Below are 15849 nucleotides of genomic sequence, written 5' to 3'. Positions count from 1 at the left end.
GCTGAGCCCACCTGCACTGAACAGCGCAGGGTCACGTTGTCACCTGCACGCACCTGGAGTGACAGGGGACCAGGTGTGATGGTGGCATTTGCCACGGGCACTGTGGGGACAGAGACAGGGCTGGCACCTGGTGAAGTGGGATGGGGGAGCCGTGGGTTGGGTCACCCCCAGCCTGAGGGTCGCACTCACCCAGGATGGTGACATTCAGGGGGTCACTCTTGGCTGTGCTGTCCCCATCGCTGACCCAGCACCGGTACTGGCCACTGTCATTGTCCCCAACACGTTTCAGCTCCAGGCGGGGGCCGGTTCCTGGACGCGCCCCTGAGCCCTCTCGGTACCAGGAGAAGGACAGAGGACCTGTCCCTACAGCCACTGTGCAGCTCAGCACCACGCTGTCCCCGAGTGCTACCTGTCCCCTGGGGGGCTGCGCTGACAGGGACAACTCTGTGGGCGGGACCCCTGCAGGAGGGGGGGACAGCAGGGGACAGTGAGGGACCTGGGTGGTCAGGGAGGGGCAGGATGATCCCAGTGGGGGGTGGGGGCGGGGAAGAGATGGGGGGGGGATTGGAAATAGGGGCATGGGGTTTTCAGGGAAGGGACACCTGAAGAGGGAGGGGGGTGACACCAGGGAGGGTATGGGGACACAGGGAGAGGATGGCAGGACCTGGGGAATGTGTGGGGACCTCAGAGAGGGGTGGCGGGATGCAGGGAGGGGTCTGGTGAAGCCCCAAAATGGATAGCCTTCAAGAAATAATGAGTTAAAACATGGAATGTGAAACATTCAAAGAAAGCTTAGCACTTAGGAAACATATAGAGCAATAAATCAGTTAAAGCATGGAACACAATGACAAGAAAGAGAGATACGGATAGAGGAACTGATGGGCTAAGCATGTTCAGAGCCAACAAAGTCAAACTAACCCTAATAGCCTTGCCAAGCCATGGGACCAAGCCAAGTACACCGGGAATTGGCCATATTAGGATAGGAGTTCAAAAGTTTAAGGAGGAAGACTCATCAGGTGACCCCATCCCACGATGAAGGCAACCGGAACGACCACCAAAATGATCCTCAAAAGAGATGTCTCCGCCCACGCTCCGCCCACACCATGCCTCTTATGAATATGTATGCAAAAACATGATTATGCATGTGATATGATGTAACTTCATAATCAAAACTGTATAAAAGGCTTACTTCGGTTACGAGATACTCAGAAATCCCTTTTGTGATTTCTCTGATGCGTCGTAATAAAATACCTCCTGTCTATGCTGACTTAAATTGAGTCTCTCAGGCAGTTATTCTCGCCTTTTGGGGCAAAATTCGGCATCATATCTGGCGACCCAGATGGGATGAACAGACGGGAGATCGGGGCCTTAAGGAGTCCCCCGGAGCCGAGCCCGGGGCTGGGACCCTCCGGGCGCCCCTGACAGATTTTGTCAGAGGAGACTCCCCCCCCGGACCAGTGCTCTTTGGTGGACGAAGGGTTTCCTGCATCTCCTGCTCCAATTAAGAGGTATTTTAATTGTTTATTGCTTATTGATTTTGGAATAAAGCGCTTTAATTGGGAAACGGGGACCAGACGTGGTCACCTGATGGGAAAGCCAGGGGACACCTTGGCAAAATCCCATTTGGAATCGGGGTCAGAGACCCCATTTGGAATCGGGGTCAGAGACCCCATTTGGAATCAGGGTCAGAGACCCCATTTAGAATCGGGGTCAGAGACCCCATTTGGAATCGGGGTCAGAGACCCCATTTGGAATTGGGGTTAGAGACCCCATTTGGAATCGGGATTGTGTAGCCCCATTTGGAATAGGAGTATTTGTTAAAAGAGTGTGTTTTTCTTTCGTCTTAAATGTTGTTGCTCTGTTTGAATCTCTAAATGTTGTTGCTTTGTTTAGATCTTTGAACTACGCCCGGGAACGTATCCAGCCAAGCCCGGGACCCTGTCCAATTTTTCCCTTTCCCTGATAAGGTTTTGAGGAAATATTTGTGTTATGCTTTTGTCTAATATTGTTATGTTGTCTGCAAGCATTTTGTGATTTGCTAAGACGTGAGTTCGAATTGCGGGACAAGGATTCGATATTTTGTGTCAACTGTAATTCTTGTATATGTAAGAATTTATTGTGATATTATCTGCAAACTGTACCTTGATTTACAGCTGTTTTTACGGTTGTGTGTGACAGCCCGAAGTTGACCAGTATCGGTACTATACGGTTTGCCAGCGACATCTCGTGGTAAAGCATTGTACTTTGATAGACCGGAAAGGTAGGACAGTTTGGATTAAAGAATGTGGGTATGAGTGGGAGCGAATGACCGATTGGAAATTGTGTCTATGAAGTGTTAAAATAAATTGGCATACAGTGTTTGCGAGAAAGAGATTAAACCAAAAACACAGACGTAGAGAATAGCCATGGGAGGTCAACAGAGCAAGGACGTGAATATGAAAACCCCCTTAGGATGTATCCTAAAGCACTGGAAGGACTTGGGAGGAATTCCGGGGGGAAACATAAGTAAGAAAACACTCCTTAAATATTGCACACAGTGGTGGCCATTGTATAAATTAGATGACAATGAGAAATGGCCGCCGGAGGGAACAACTAATTATAATACTATTTTACAGCTAATGCTTTTCCTTCGCCAGCTTAATAAATGGGACGAGGTGATGTATGCTGACATGTTCTTTACCCTAAGAAATAAACCAGAGTGGCAGAAAGAATGCGGGGTAAACGTGGCACCTCAGGACCCTCTAGTGTTAGCCCTGGAAAAAGATAAGAAAGGTTCAAAGCCTAAAGAACGTTGCTGTGATGCATGTAGCATTGGGCAACAATGTCTTAAGTTAACAAGAAGAGACAGTAGAAAGGAGAGCGAAATAAGCCTGTGAGAATACCATCCCTTTGCTCCAGGGCGGGAAGGACCTCTTCCCAGGCCAAAAGAGGAACAAGGAGATCCTAGCCTATTAAAGGAACTGGATCGATGGTAGAAATCTAAGTTTGGGCACAGCCCCCAGAGACTAGACAACAATTAGGAAGAAAGTACCCCATTAAAATCAGAGATCAATGAAGAGAAAAACAGCCCTCAAAAACTAAAAAGTCCACAGGGATCGGGGAGTTACATGGATGCTGACAGCCCACCCAGACTGGAAATCGAAGGGGAAGAAGGCAGTCCATCAAGAGCAGAGAGCCGAAGGGAGACACATAGCCTGCCCGAGCTCAGTCCATATGGAGATAACAACCCATCCAGAAGTGGAGGCATCTGTAGAATGGAGACCAGCACACCAAGAACTGGGGACAAAAATAACTCACTGGGAAGCGACCTCTCTAAATTGAGAGGCGACGTCTGTGAATTAAGAGACAGTGAGAGGAGTAATAATGAAATAGGTGAAAAGGAGGTAGAGAGCAACTCACAGAAACTGAATATAATAATACAGATAGAAGATAAGAAGGATGAGAAAAGATCAGAGGACGAGAGGGACAGCAGCCCGGAACAGGATTGGAGCCGGCAGATGCGAGAAGAAAGGCGACAGATGCAGAGCGAGAGGCGGTTGGACTGTGTAAACCATGCTAGGAGAGTAGTAGGAAAAGAGTTGACAGAAATTGAATGTGAAGATGAAGAACAAGGAAAGGGAAAGAGAAATAGGGAAGACACTGAGGCACAAGAAGAAGATCCCGGGGAGGGGATCAGTCACTCGTATTATACCAGATCTGTGGCACGAGGGGAAGCAGAGCAAAGGGAGAAAGGGAACCATACGATAGCCCCTCTCTGACAGCTTATGCCAATGGTGGGGGAGAAGACTAGAGTAAAGGTGCCATTCTCGACAAGTGATCTAAACAATTGGAGGGATGAGGCAAAGAATTTCAGGAGGAATCCAGAGGGGGTAGCGAAGAGATTTGAGTTGATGGCAAAAAATTTAGATATTGATTGAGAAGATATAGAGGTGATGCTGTCGGAGTTGACGGATACAGAAAGAGAACTCGTATTGGAAACAAGAAGACGACATGCTCAAGTACTATCAGGGAGACTAGAAGATAATTTTCCCAGTAGTAAACCAGAGTGGGACCCAGGCAATGCAGAGCACTATCAGCGATTAGTGCAGTATAGAAAACTGATAGCGATGGGCTTGTGTAATGCGATTCCTAAGGCTATCAATTGGTCAATGCTATATGACATCAGACAGGAAAAAGATGAGACCCCATCAGAGTTCCTGGATAGGCTTAGGGCAGCGATGAGACAATACACACCCCTGGACCCAGCAACAGAAGAAGGGAAACAGCACTTGTTAGGGTTGATGATGGGACAGAGTAACCCAGACATCAAGAAGAAATTACAAAAGCTCGAGCATCCAGCAAATAAGAACCTGGAGACACTACTGAATGAGGCATGGAAGGTATACAATAATAGAGAAGTTGAGGAGAAGAAAAAAGAGGACAAGAGGATAGCTCGAGTAGTGGCTGTAGCAGTGGCAGCTCAGAAGACAGGTTACTCGGAACCTGGAACTAGGGGAAGAGGTAGAGGCAATCCAGTAAGAGGGAGGGGGAGGCTCCAACCCCACGTGACTAGAGTAGGGCCAGATCAGTGTGCTTACTGCCTAGGGATGGGACACTGCAAGCAAGAATGCCCCCGACTAAAGGAAAGGTTGATGGCCACCACTACTACCACACATCAAGATAGCGAATGAGGGGGACTGGTGGGCCGTACCCTAGCAGACCCACTGGTTAAAATGGAGCTAGGGGAAGGTAAAAAGGAATTGAACTTTTTGATTGATACTGGAGCAACCTTTTCGGTTTTAAATCAGGAATTGATACCCAAAAGTGATGAATTTGTACAAGTTGTGGGAGCAACAGGCCAACCAGAAAAGGCTTACTTTTTGAAACCTATTAAATACAAAATCAGGAAACAAATGGGAATTCACCAATTCCTGTATTTACCAAATTCGCCAAAGCCCTTATTGGGGAGAGACCTGTTGGAAAACCTGGGAGCCATAATAAAGTTCAACAAAGACAAATTGGAATTTCAAGTAAATGAGGAACAACTGATTACAGCTTTAAGTCTAACAATCAGTTGTGTGGAATCCAAACCTGAGAATCACAATTCCGAGCGAATTCTAAGCGAGACATACTCATTAGTCTGGGCTACTGATATACCAGGAAGATCAAAACAAGCAACACCGATTGTTGTTGAACTTAAAGTTGGGGCAAAACCGGTGAAAAGAAAACAATACCCTCTGAGGATAGAAGATAGGAAAGGGATGGAACCTATAATCAGAAGGTTTTTAGAACTAGGGTTATTGGTAGAATGCGAATCAGATTTTAATACGCCAATCTTGCCAGTAGCGAAACCTAATGGGGCTTATAGGCTAGTTCAAGATCTGAGAGCAGTAAACGAAATAACCAAGACATTACATCTGGTAGTTGCTAACCCATACACGCTTCTAACTAGACTAAAAGATAATTTGGCCTGGTTCACTGTATTAGATTTGAAAGACGCATTCTTCTGCCTTCCCCTAGCCCCCGAGAGTCAAAAGATTTTTGCTTTTGAGTGGGAATCTGCAGATAGAAGAAGAAAGACTCAACTTACCTGGACGGTATTGCCCCAAAGATGGAGCAATTCCCCCACGATTTTTGGGAACCAGTTAGCCAAAGAATTAGAACAGTGGGAAAGGCCGCTGGGAGATGGCACCCTTCTGCAGTACGTAGACGACCTCCTAATAGCAACAGTGACAGAGGAAGAATGCATTGAATGGACTATTTCCTTACTAAATTTCCTGGGTTTAAGTAGATATCGAGTCTCTCAACAGAAAGCACAGCTGGTGCAAAAAGAAGTAGTGTACCTAGGATACGAAGTCTCCAGAGGAAAGCGATCCCTGGGAGCAGCTAGAAAAGAAGCCATCTGTCAGATGCCTAAACCAGAGGCGGTGAGAGATCTACACGCCTTTCTGGAGATGACAGGTTGGTGTCGGCTACGGATCTACCAGTACGGGATACTCGCTAAACCACTGTATGATTTGTTGAAGGAAACCGAGAATGTCCTAGTTTGGACTCCCGAAGCAGAAGGGGCCTTCAAGAAGTTGAAGCTGGAGCTAATGAGAGCACCAGCCTTAGGTCTCCCAGATGTATCAAAACCATTTTGGCTGTTCTCCCATGAGCGACAAGGGATGGCCCTAGGAGTCCTAGCACAGCAGTTGGGACCACATAAGAGAGCCGTGGCCTACTTCTCCAAGCAGCTAGATGAAGTAAGTAAAAGATGGCCAGGCTGTCTGAGGGCAGTAGCCGCAGTGATAATTAACATAGAAGAGGCCAGGAAGCTCACGTTGGGTCAGAAAATGACTGTGCTAGTATCTCACGCTGTGTCGGCTGTGCTGGAACAGAAAGGCAATCATTGGTTGTCGCCCTCCAGATTCCTAAAATACCAGGCCATCCTGGCTGAATCAGATGATGTAACTATTCAGATGGCTAACATTGTGAACCCAGCTTCATTTCTAGAAGGGAGAGCCCCAGCAGAACCCATCGAACACGACTGCATGGAAACAATTGAAGCCGTCTACTCCAGTCGCCCGGACCTCAAAGAAGAGCCAGGTCCGTTCGAAGATGCAGACAACTGGTTTTCGGATGGCAGCAGCTTCGTGAAGCAGAGAGTAAGAATGGCTGGCTACGCAGTCACTACCACAGAAAGAGTAATTGAGTCAAACCCTTTGCCTGCAGGGACTTCAGCCCAGAAAGCAGAGCTAATAGCTCTGACTCGAGCCCTGGAATTGGCAGAGAACATGCAAATTAATATATGGACAGACTCTAAATATGCCTTTTCCGTTGTACATGCTCATGGAGCCATCTGGAAAGAAAGAAGACTGTTGACTACACAAGGGAAAACAATCAAGCATGCAGAGGAAGTTCTGCGACTGCTAAAGGCGGTCCAACTCCCAGCACAAGTGGCCATAATACATTGTAAGGGACACCTGAAAGGTAATACTATTCCAGAAATAGGGAACAGGAAGGCAGATACAGAAGCCAAATTAGCTGCCACAAGGGCTAGGGAAGTGAAAGTAACGGCCCTAATACCAGGAGAACTGGATACCAACATACAGCCAAATTACCAGGAATCAGATCATAAATGGATTCAAAGAAATAAGGGCAAAATATTAGAGAATGGTTGGAGTCAACTGGAAACAGGACAGTTAGTAATACCAGGAAACGTGATGTGGCAGTTTATAAAAGCAGAACATGAGAAAGCCCACTGGGGCTTGGATCCGCTCTATCAGTACCTGCAAGCTATGATAGCAGGACCGAAATTATTTACCACCATAAAACGTGTCACATCCCAGTGTGAGTGATGCTTGAAGAACAACCCGAATACAGGGACTAAGATACACCAGGGAGCAATAAATCGAGGTAAATTTCCAAGTGAGGTATGGCAAATTGATTTTTCTGAACTCCCAAGAAAAGGGGGGTTTCAGTACTTGTTAGTATTAACTGATACATTTTCTGGGTGGCCTGAAGCATTCCCTTGCAGGACAAATAAGGAAAGAGAAGTGACTAAAGTATTGTTGAATGAAATTATTCCACGGTTTAGAGTACCGAAGAGCATATCTTCAGATAGGGGTACACATTTCTTTGCAAAAGTAGTGAGAGCAATAAACAAAGCATTACAAATTAAATAGCAATTACACACACCTTACCGTCCACAGGCCAGTGGGCAAGTGAAAAAGATGAATCATCTTATCAAACAGCAAATTGCCAAAATATGCCAGGAGACTAATTTGCAGTGGTATCAAGCTTTGCCTATTGCTCTGCTGAGGCTGAGAGTCAAACCAAGATCAAAAGAAAGGTTAAGCCCTTTTGAAATTTTGTATGGTAGACCTTATGCTATGCAAGTTGTAAATGGGGACGCCATAGACCAAATTGGTAATCAGTACATTTACGATTATGTAATTACGGTGGGGAAACAGTTTGATAAAAATGCTACTGTAATGATGGAGCACCAACCTAAACAACCTGATTGCAAATTGCATCTGTTTAATCCCGGTGATCAGGTGTATGTTAAGAATCTTTTAGGAAAACCCCTACAAGAGAAGTGGGAGAGACCTTTCCAAGTGCTGCTGACTACCTTCACCGCGGTTCGGATCAAAGAGCGACCTACGTGGATCCATTACTCACGGGTCAAGAAAACTCCGGAGAACAAACAAGAGGAGTAGACATCATGATCCTGACTCCACCTCAAACCTTTACAACTCTGATCATTGGACTCTTGATAAGTATAGCCTTTCCCCAAGACTCTGCCCCAATAGACCCATGGTCTTATGCACACCAGTGTATCCACCCGGAGTTGGGAATGAGGGGACCCTATTTCGAAGTTTATGCTCTGCGTAACAATAAGCCATACCCGAGTAAAGTATAGGATCGGTCCTCCATGGTAGCATACAAGGGAGACCAAATCCAAATTGAGTGTCAAGAGCTTGACCCGGTAGAAGGAAAAACCAGGCGGCTAGTATTAACAATTAAACCCTTGATGCCAGCCTCTGAACATAACCTAATTACCTTTAGTCCAGTGAAGATGGGCCAGCCCACAGTCTGGACCCAACAAAAGAGCCCAATCTCATGCCAGTGGAGTGACTTCCGGGAAGATCCACCCGGAACACAACCCCAAAACTCGGTAATCTATACAGAAGATTCGCTTAGAGAACTGCATCCTCGAAACATAACCCTTGACCTCCACCCTCTTCTCTCCCCTGCGGGAAAGATCGTAGTATCTAGTAGTCCTGAAGAAGGGAGAGCGCAGTGTGAGATGGCATTTAGATTAGACCAGTCGGTGACGTTCACATGCGAAAGGGAGTTGAAAACGCTACAGCGGGGTTTTGGCTTCCCTAGGCGTGCTGTCCAATATGAGGTGGCATTATCGGGAGACATGATCCCATTGTATCCAGATCTAGACTTGCCCCAAGAAACCACCCCACCGGTAGAATGTAAAATAGTGCATAACCTGACCTTTATAGAGCCTCAGGTGATAAGGAAATCTAATTAACTAAAATTATTGTTAGACCCCACTTATTCTCTGAAAAAGGTGCGGATGAACATTCATGCCGATGTTACACATTTGCAGAAAGATTGTCTACCATTTATACAGCAAAGCCTCAAGAGATAGAATGCATGGCTAGTGGCAAGGTCTTATCACAGAAGGGCACAAAGAGATCTGAGTGAGCGGGTTAGTACCAGATTTAGTATATTAAACACGATAGATCAGGAGGTGTTAGTGAACAAATTAAGTACTGTCACGACGAACCTGGGAAAGCTTAAGATGCCCCTCAGTTCATCCATGCTTACATTAGCAGAAACACAATCGCTAGTAGTAAAACTGCTAACCATGGTAGCAAACCATACTGCAGAAGATTTTGTGAAGCTCGCTGATTGCACAGGGGAACTCAGCAAAGACATTGCACTAGCTATTCAGTGCTCTCAGACGCAACAATGGGTACAATCCGTAGCGGCAAGAATAATGAGAGAAGGAATGTCAGGTATATTACCTCAAGATATAAGAGAAACAATATTAAAGGACAATCATACTACACAATTTGAGAAGGACCGCCAAGCCTGGTGGCAATTAGTAAATTTCACTTATGAACCCCAACAAGAACACATTGAAGCCTATGTCCTCACCATTAGTGCGGCAGAAGAAAGAGCTATCTTTCCTATCCTCACTCTAGGGACAATACATCAAGATGTCATTGTCAGGCCAATAGACCATAATGTCTGGGCCAGTTATGACTATACCAAAAAGAGGTGGCAATCGATTAGCACAGAAGCATGTATACCTAGAGGACAATTAGGCTATGTTTGCAAAAATGCTGTGGTAGAAGCAGAAGATTTATGCTTAGATGCCGAGAATAGTCTATGTACCTTTGAAATGCTTCCACATAATAGAACACAATCACAAGTTTACTATATAGGGAATGGGTGTGCTTGCGTGAGGACAACTTGTGACACCACACTATAGATAGTTGCCAGGAAGAGACTAACAATACTAACTTTTGTGTATGCAACTTTACCAAAATAGTAGGTTGTGATTTTCATTATACTGTCCCAATCAGCTAATTAACGCAGATTTTAACCTATATCAAGAGATTCCCAAATTACAAATAGAGATGGACGTTAAAATTCTTAAAACAATGCTCGCACATCCCAAAGTTAAGGAATTAGTGCAAAAGGTGAATCAAACGACTAAACGAATAGTATGGCAGGTAGAACATGATTCAGAGAAAATAAAAGATGTCCTGACCAAAGTAGAACAAGTAGGCCAGCATCATTGGTGAGATATCTTTACAGGATACTCCCCAACAGCTACACAAGTCTTCAACTAGCTGGTGCACCCAATGCTAATAGTAATTGTAGCTCTGTTACTACTAACTCTCACAAATATTTGTATGTGGTGGAGACTAAGAATTATTATGAAAAGGACCCAAATGGTTTGGGCTATGGTACGAGCGTATCAGCGCCCTATAAGATCAGGACTTGACGAAAGAATTCGTAAGTTATAAGAAAAGGGGGGAAATGAAGCCCCAAAACGGATAGCCTTCAAGAAATAATGAGTTAAAACATGGAATGTGAAACATTCAAAGAAAGCTTAGCACTTAGGAAACATATAGAGCAATAAATCAGTTAAAGCATGGAACACAATGACAAGAAAGAGAGATACGGATAGAGGAACTGATGGGCTAAGCATGTTCAGAGCCAACAAAGTCAAACTAACCCTAATAGCCTTGCCAAGCCATGGGACCAAGCCAAGTACACCGGGAATTGGCCATATTAGGATAGGAGTTCAAAAGTTTAAGGAGGAAGACTCATCAGGTGACCCCATCCCACGATGAAGGCAACCGGAACGACCACCAAAATGATCCTCAAAAGAGATGTCTCCGCCCACGCTCCGCCCACACCATGCCTCTTATGAATATGTATGCAAAAACATGATTATGCATGTGATATGATGTAACTTCATAATCAAAACTGTATAAAAGGCTTACTTCGGTTACGAGATACTCAGAAATCCCTTTTGTGATTTCTCTGACGCGTCGTAATAAAATACCTCCTGTCTATGCTAACTTAAATTGAGTCTCTCAGGCAGTTATTCTCGCCTTTTGGGGCAAAATTCGGCATCACTGGGGACCCAGTGAGCGATGGGTGGACACAAGCCAAGAATGGAGGGACCTGAGGAGGGACCCGGGTCAGCAATGGCAGGACACGGACAAAGATCCAGGGAAGGATGGGGGTACCCATGTGGGATCCGGGGAGGGACCAGAGATAGGAGCAGGGGAGCCAGGGAAGGATACGGGAAACTTAGGGGCCACAGGTCAGATGTCAGGAAGGGCTGGGAGTCCCCACACAGGGCTGGGGGAGCCGTGGAGGCTGTGGGGGCTCCCTGTGCCCATCCCCGCACTCACTGTGCACGGTGCTGTGGAGCCGGGCGCTGCTCTTCCTCACAGCCCCACCCTTGGATTGCACCTCACAGCTGTAATTCCCCGAGTGGGAGACCCCCATGGCGGGCACCAGCAGCTGCGGGGCCCCTGCGGGCCCCCCACGACCTGCTCATCCCGGTAGAACACGTGCAGGAGGGGGGCTCGGGGCCACAGGGGCTGGGGGTGCTGAGGCAGCTGCTAGTCAGGGGGGACCCCACGGTGAGCTTGGGGGGATCCTCCAGCACTGGGACCGAGAAGAACTCTGGGAAGGACAGGAGAGGGGGATTTGTGAGCCTGAATCCCTGGGGAGGGGCTGTGGGGGTGTCGGGGTGGGGGCTGTGGATTGCTCACCATGGACTGTCACTCTCACCAGCACTGACCGCCACGACTTCTCTGATGTCCTGAATTTCATCTGGCCCTCGCAACTGTAGCTGGCGCTGTGATTCCACTGCAGAGGGGGCAGGGACGACGGCTCAGTGCCATAGCGGAGCCTTCCAAGTTCCTTCCCCTCTCGGTAGAAGGACACTGAGGTGACCGTTCTGTTCCACGAGCCCCGGCAGTGCAGTGTCACCGTGTCCCCCTCCAGCAGCGCCTGCCCTGGCGCCTGCAGCACCAGCCAGGCTGGGGAACAGAGGGGACCTGTCACACCTGATGGCACCAGGACCCCCGCATTGTGTCACACCGAGCCAACCAGGGTTCCCAGTTATCACACAGTTTTCCCGCTCTGGGATGCTCTGGGTTTTCCCCAGAGCAGGGGACAGGCTCTGGTCACACAGGAGGTGCCCCATAGAGCAGAGCCCATCCAGAGCCATCGGAGTCCCCATGGGTGCCAGCCTGGGGACACCCAAACCCCCCTTACGTTGTAAGACTATCACGAGGGGGCTGCGTCCGGTGCTGGGTCTGTCACACCAGTAGGTGCCACGCTCGGTGACAGTGACGCGCTCCTGTCTCTCCTGCCACAAGCGCTGCCCGTCCTTTGACCAGGTGTTCGCACTGGCGGTCCCCGAGCCCTGGCAGGTCAGTGTCACCCGGTCCCACAGTGCCAGTGGTGTCCAGGGGGGCTCCACCAGGATCTGGGTGGTCTGGGCACCTGTGAGTGCCAGGGGACACCAGCCTGCCTGGGCCACCATGTAGCTGGGGACAGTGGGGTGGGGCCATGGCATCCCCCGAGGACTCACCAGCGAGGCCGAGGGTCTTGACTGGAAGGGAGAAGGGACAGGGCTGGGTGAGGTTAATACTCCAGGGACAGCAGCACGGGGGCATGGAGTGTGGGACGGTTCCCAAAATGTCTCAGTGGGGGCAATGATGTGGCACAGATTTCTTGAGGACAGGGACGCAGTAGCCAAACCTTGGTCAGGCATGGAGACGCTGTGCTGGCACAGGTCATCCCTGCCAGACCCACAGCCACGTCCCCATGGCCCTGTGCCCATGGGCCATTTCCGATGGCACCTGTCCCCATGGTCCACCAAAATGGTATTTGTCCCCTTGTCCCTGTCCCTGCATTCCTGTGTTCCTGTCCTGGTCCCCACAGCTGCCCCAGCCCCAAGGTTCCTTCTGCCACATCCTTGTCCCCACATCTTCATCTCCCTGTCCCCACATTCCTGTCTCCTGTTTCTGTCCTCAAAGCTACCCCAAAACTCTGGTCACACTGGGCTCCATGCCGTGCTGGCATCGGGGACCTCAGGGGACCCCACAGCCCCCTCTGCCCCCTCCCCTCCCCATGCCCGGGATGTCAGTCCCTTGCCCGGGGCACTCACCCCACAGGAGCAGCGCCACCTTCCCGCCCATCCCCGTGTCCCCAGCCATGTGCACTGGCTGTCACTCACTGCCAGGGGTGGCTATCCTCTGGGTGGTCGTTCTTTGGCCAAAGGGGAAGGAAGCGAGGTCAGGTCTCACCCTCATGCGTAGGTGGCACCTGGTGGGATCAGGGTGGCCACAAGGTAGGCACAGGCTATGGGCAGGGTGGGGACAGGATGGGGACAAGTCTGGGTGGGACACAGTGGGATATGGGGTTCCCAGGAGTGGGGGGTCTCTGGGGATTTGGGGAGGTGGGGATGGGTGTCCAGGGGAATGGGGGGTCCCAGGGATGGGATCCCTGGGAATGGGGGTGCTGAGAAGGGGGTGTCACTGGGAATGGGGGTCCCCACAGCTGAGGGGTCTCAGGGATGGGAGTGCCAGAGGAACGTGGGTTCCAGGGATTTGGGGTCATCGGATGGGGATGCTGGGGGAATGGGGGAATCCTGTGGGAATGGAGGTCCTGTGAAATTCAAGGTCCTGTGGGAAGGGAATTTTAGGGATGGGATGAACAGCAGAGGGTTCCTTGGGAATGAGGGATCCTGGGCCGTGGAGATCCTGGGGAATGTGAGTACTGGGATATGGGTTCCAGAGAGGGGGAGACATAATAAATGGGGTACCCATGATTTGATTTCCAGAGGAATGGAGGTGTCAGGGATGGGCAGTGGCTGGGTGGGCCCATGGGTCTCAGCTCTTTCCCTAGGAGCCTCAGATTTTGGGTGATCCAGAGCCCAGCACAGCCCCCACAAGGCGTCGGCAGCCTGCGGGTGACCCAAAACAGATTCTGAGGGGTTCTGGGTCTTTGAAGATTCTGCAGCAGACGTGAGAATTCTGTGGGGGGAAAAAGGCCTGCCTGTGGTTTGCCCAGCTGTGCAAGAAGCACAAACTCCAAAGGCAGCCCAAGAAGTGGCTCTGTGAGGGCCTTTGATGGTTTTCAGAGCAGGGCAGGCTTGAAACCCCCCCCTTGGAGGGGCAGCTGTGAGGGAACCAGCCTGGATATGTGGCAATTGATCATTTGTTCCTCTTTGTAAGGGACAGAGAGAACCACAAAACTACTGCACAATCCACAACATTCTGCTCAACATCCTGATCTGGACCCTCCTTCTTGAACAAAACCTGTAGCCTTCTGGAGCCTCATGGAAAGAATGTTTGGGTTTGGGATGTGTCTGCCAGATAAGAGGATGAAGTATGGAAATACCAAGCAGGGAATATGCCCACAGCTGTGTTGGAGCTCTGCGGAGTTACCCTGTCTGGATTCCAGGTGTTCCCAAAGCTGCTCCATCCCTGCCCACCTCACCTGAGTGAAAGGCTGAGGCTTTGCAGGAATTGTGGTGTAAAGCCACCAGAGGTGCTGCTGTGGACCCGAGACCTGCCTGGGGTCATGTGCTGCCTTCCTTCCATTTGGGATCATGGAGAGCAGTCACGGGTGTAGCGCAGTGCGTGTGTCTGGCCCCGGGACACTGCTATGCTGCCAGTGGGCACTGGGATCCAACCTGCTTCCTTGGCGGCTTCTGCCCGCTGCCGGTGATGGTGCCGGGATCGATTGGTGCCCGTGAGTTTGCAGAAGGAGCGATTTCCCCTCCTGCCTCCCGTCTGAGGCTGCCATGTCCCCTGAGGGGATGGAGCTGGACCGGGGTGCCCCCTGCTGGCCGAGAGTGCTCCCTGCAGCGCCCCCTGCTGGCCGTGGTTATAACTGCCACAAAAACCAACAGCGCTGAGCGTGAGGGAAAGTTCTGGGTTTGTTTTGTTTGTTCTGTTGTGATTTATTAATTTCCCAGTAAAAAACTGTTATTCATTCTCCAACACTTTGGTATCCCCATAATCTTGGAAATTAAAAGAAGTTTAGAGATGGGTCTTCTTTCCATTCCAGGAACATTCTCAGTTTCCTTGGCAGATATTTCTCATTTAAATGAGTTGCCAACTCCTGGGTTCCAGCGTGGATGCGACAGACACCCCAAGAACAGACAGGATCAGGGACTTGGCCACTTCATGCTCTGCCTTTTAAGCCAGTTGGGCCACCAAGGGCCCTCTCATCTGATGGCACTTGTCACCCGACCACTCCGAAGCTGGCTTTGGCTGAGCATCACACTGTCCCCAGTGTGCCACAGGTGACAGACTGATGGAAAGATGTAGCCCTGTCTCACCAAAAGCAAGGCCTGACCCACCCCTGCCACACATAGGTGTTCCAAAATGTCTTCAGACATGAAATCTTTCCTGTCTCTTACACCCCACCATGTGCCATGGTCTGAACCCAACTGCCCTGGCAAAAGGGGAGGCTCTGGAACACCCACAGGGCCTTTGTGACATCCTTGTGTTGGGAACAGGGCAGAGGAGGGGTTTGGGACAGGGGAGAAGAGAATCCAGAGCCTCTTGAAGGCTGCTGTGGCCATCAGAGCAAGGAAGGTCCAGAGCCCTGCCAGGTTCTTCTGGTGGAGGAAACGTGCTTGGGGGAGTGTTTGGGGTTTGTCCCTTTTTGGGTGCTTTCCCTGGAAATCTTTCCTTGTGTGACCATTTGGAGTCTGGACCTTGTTTCTGTTACAGTTGGTTTTATTCTCTGTCGTTGCTGTTTCAGGAAATTGTTCTTCTCTCAGCCCTTTGGGATCCTTGTGCCCCCACAGGGAGG

This window comes from Melozone crissalis, unplaced genomic scaffold, assembly GCF_028551555.1.
Source record: "Melozone crissalis strain CALT ecotype California unplaced genomic scaffold, PUWL_Pcris_2 ptg000114l_1, whole genome shotgun sequence".
NCBI classification, from domain to species: Eukaryota; Metazoa; Chordata; class Aves; order Passeriformes; family Passerellidae; genus Melozone; species Melozone crissalis.
The sequence above is the reverse complement of the archived record's forward strand: the minus strand, read 5'-3'. Positions refer to the sequence as shown.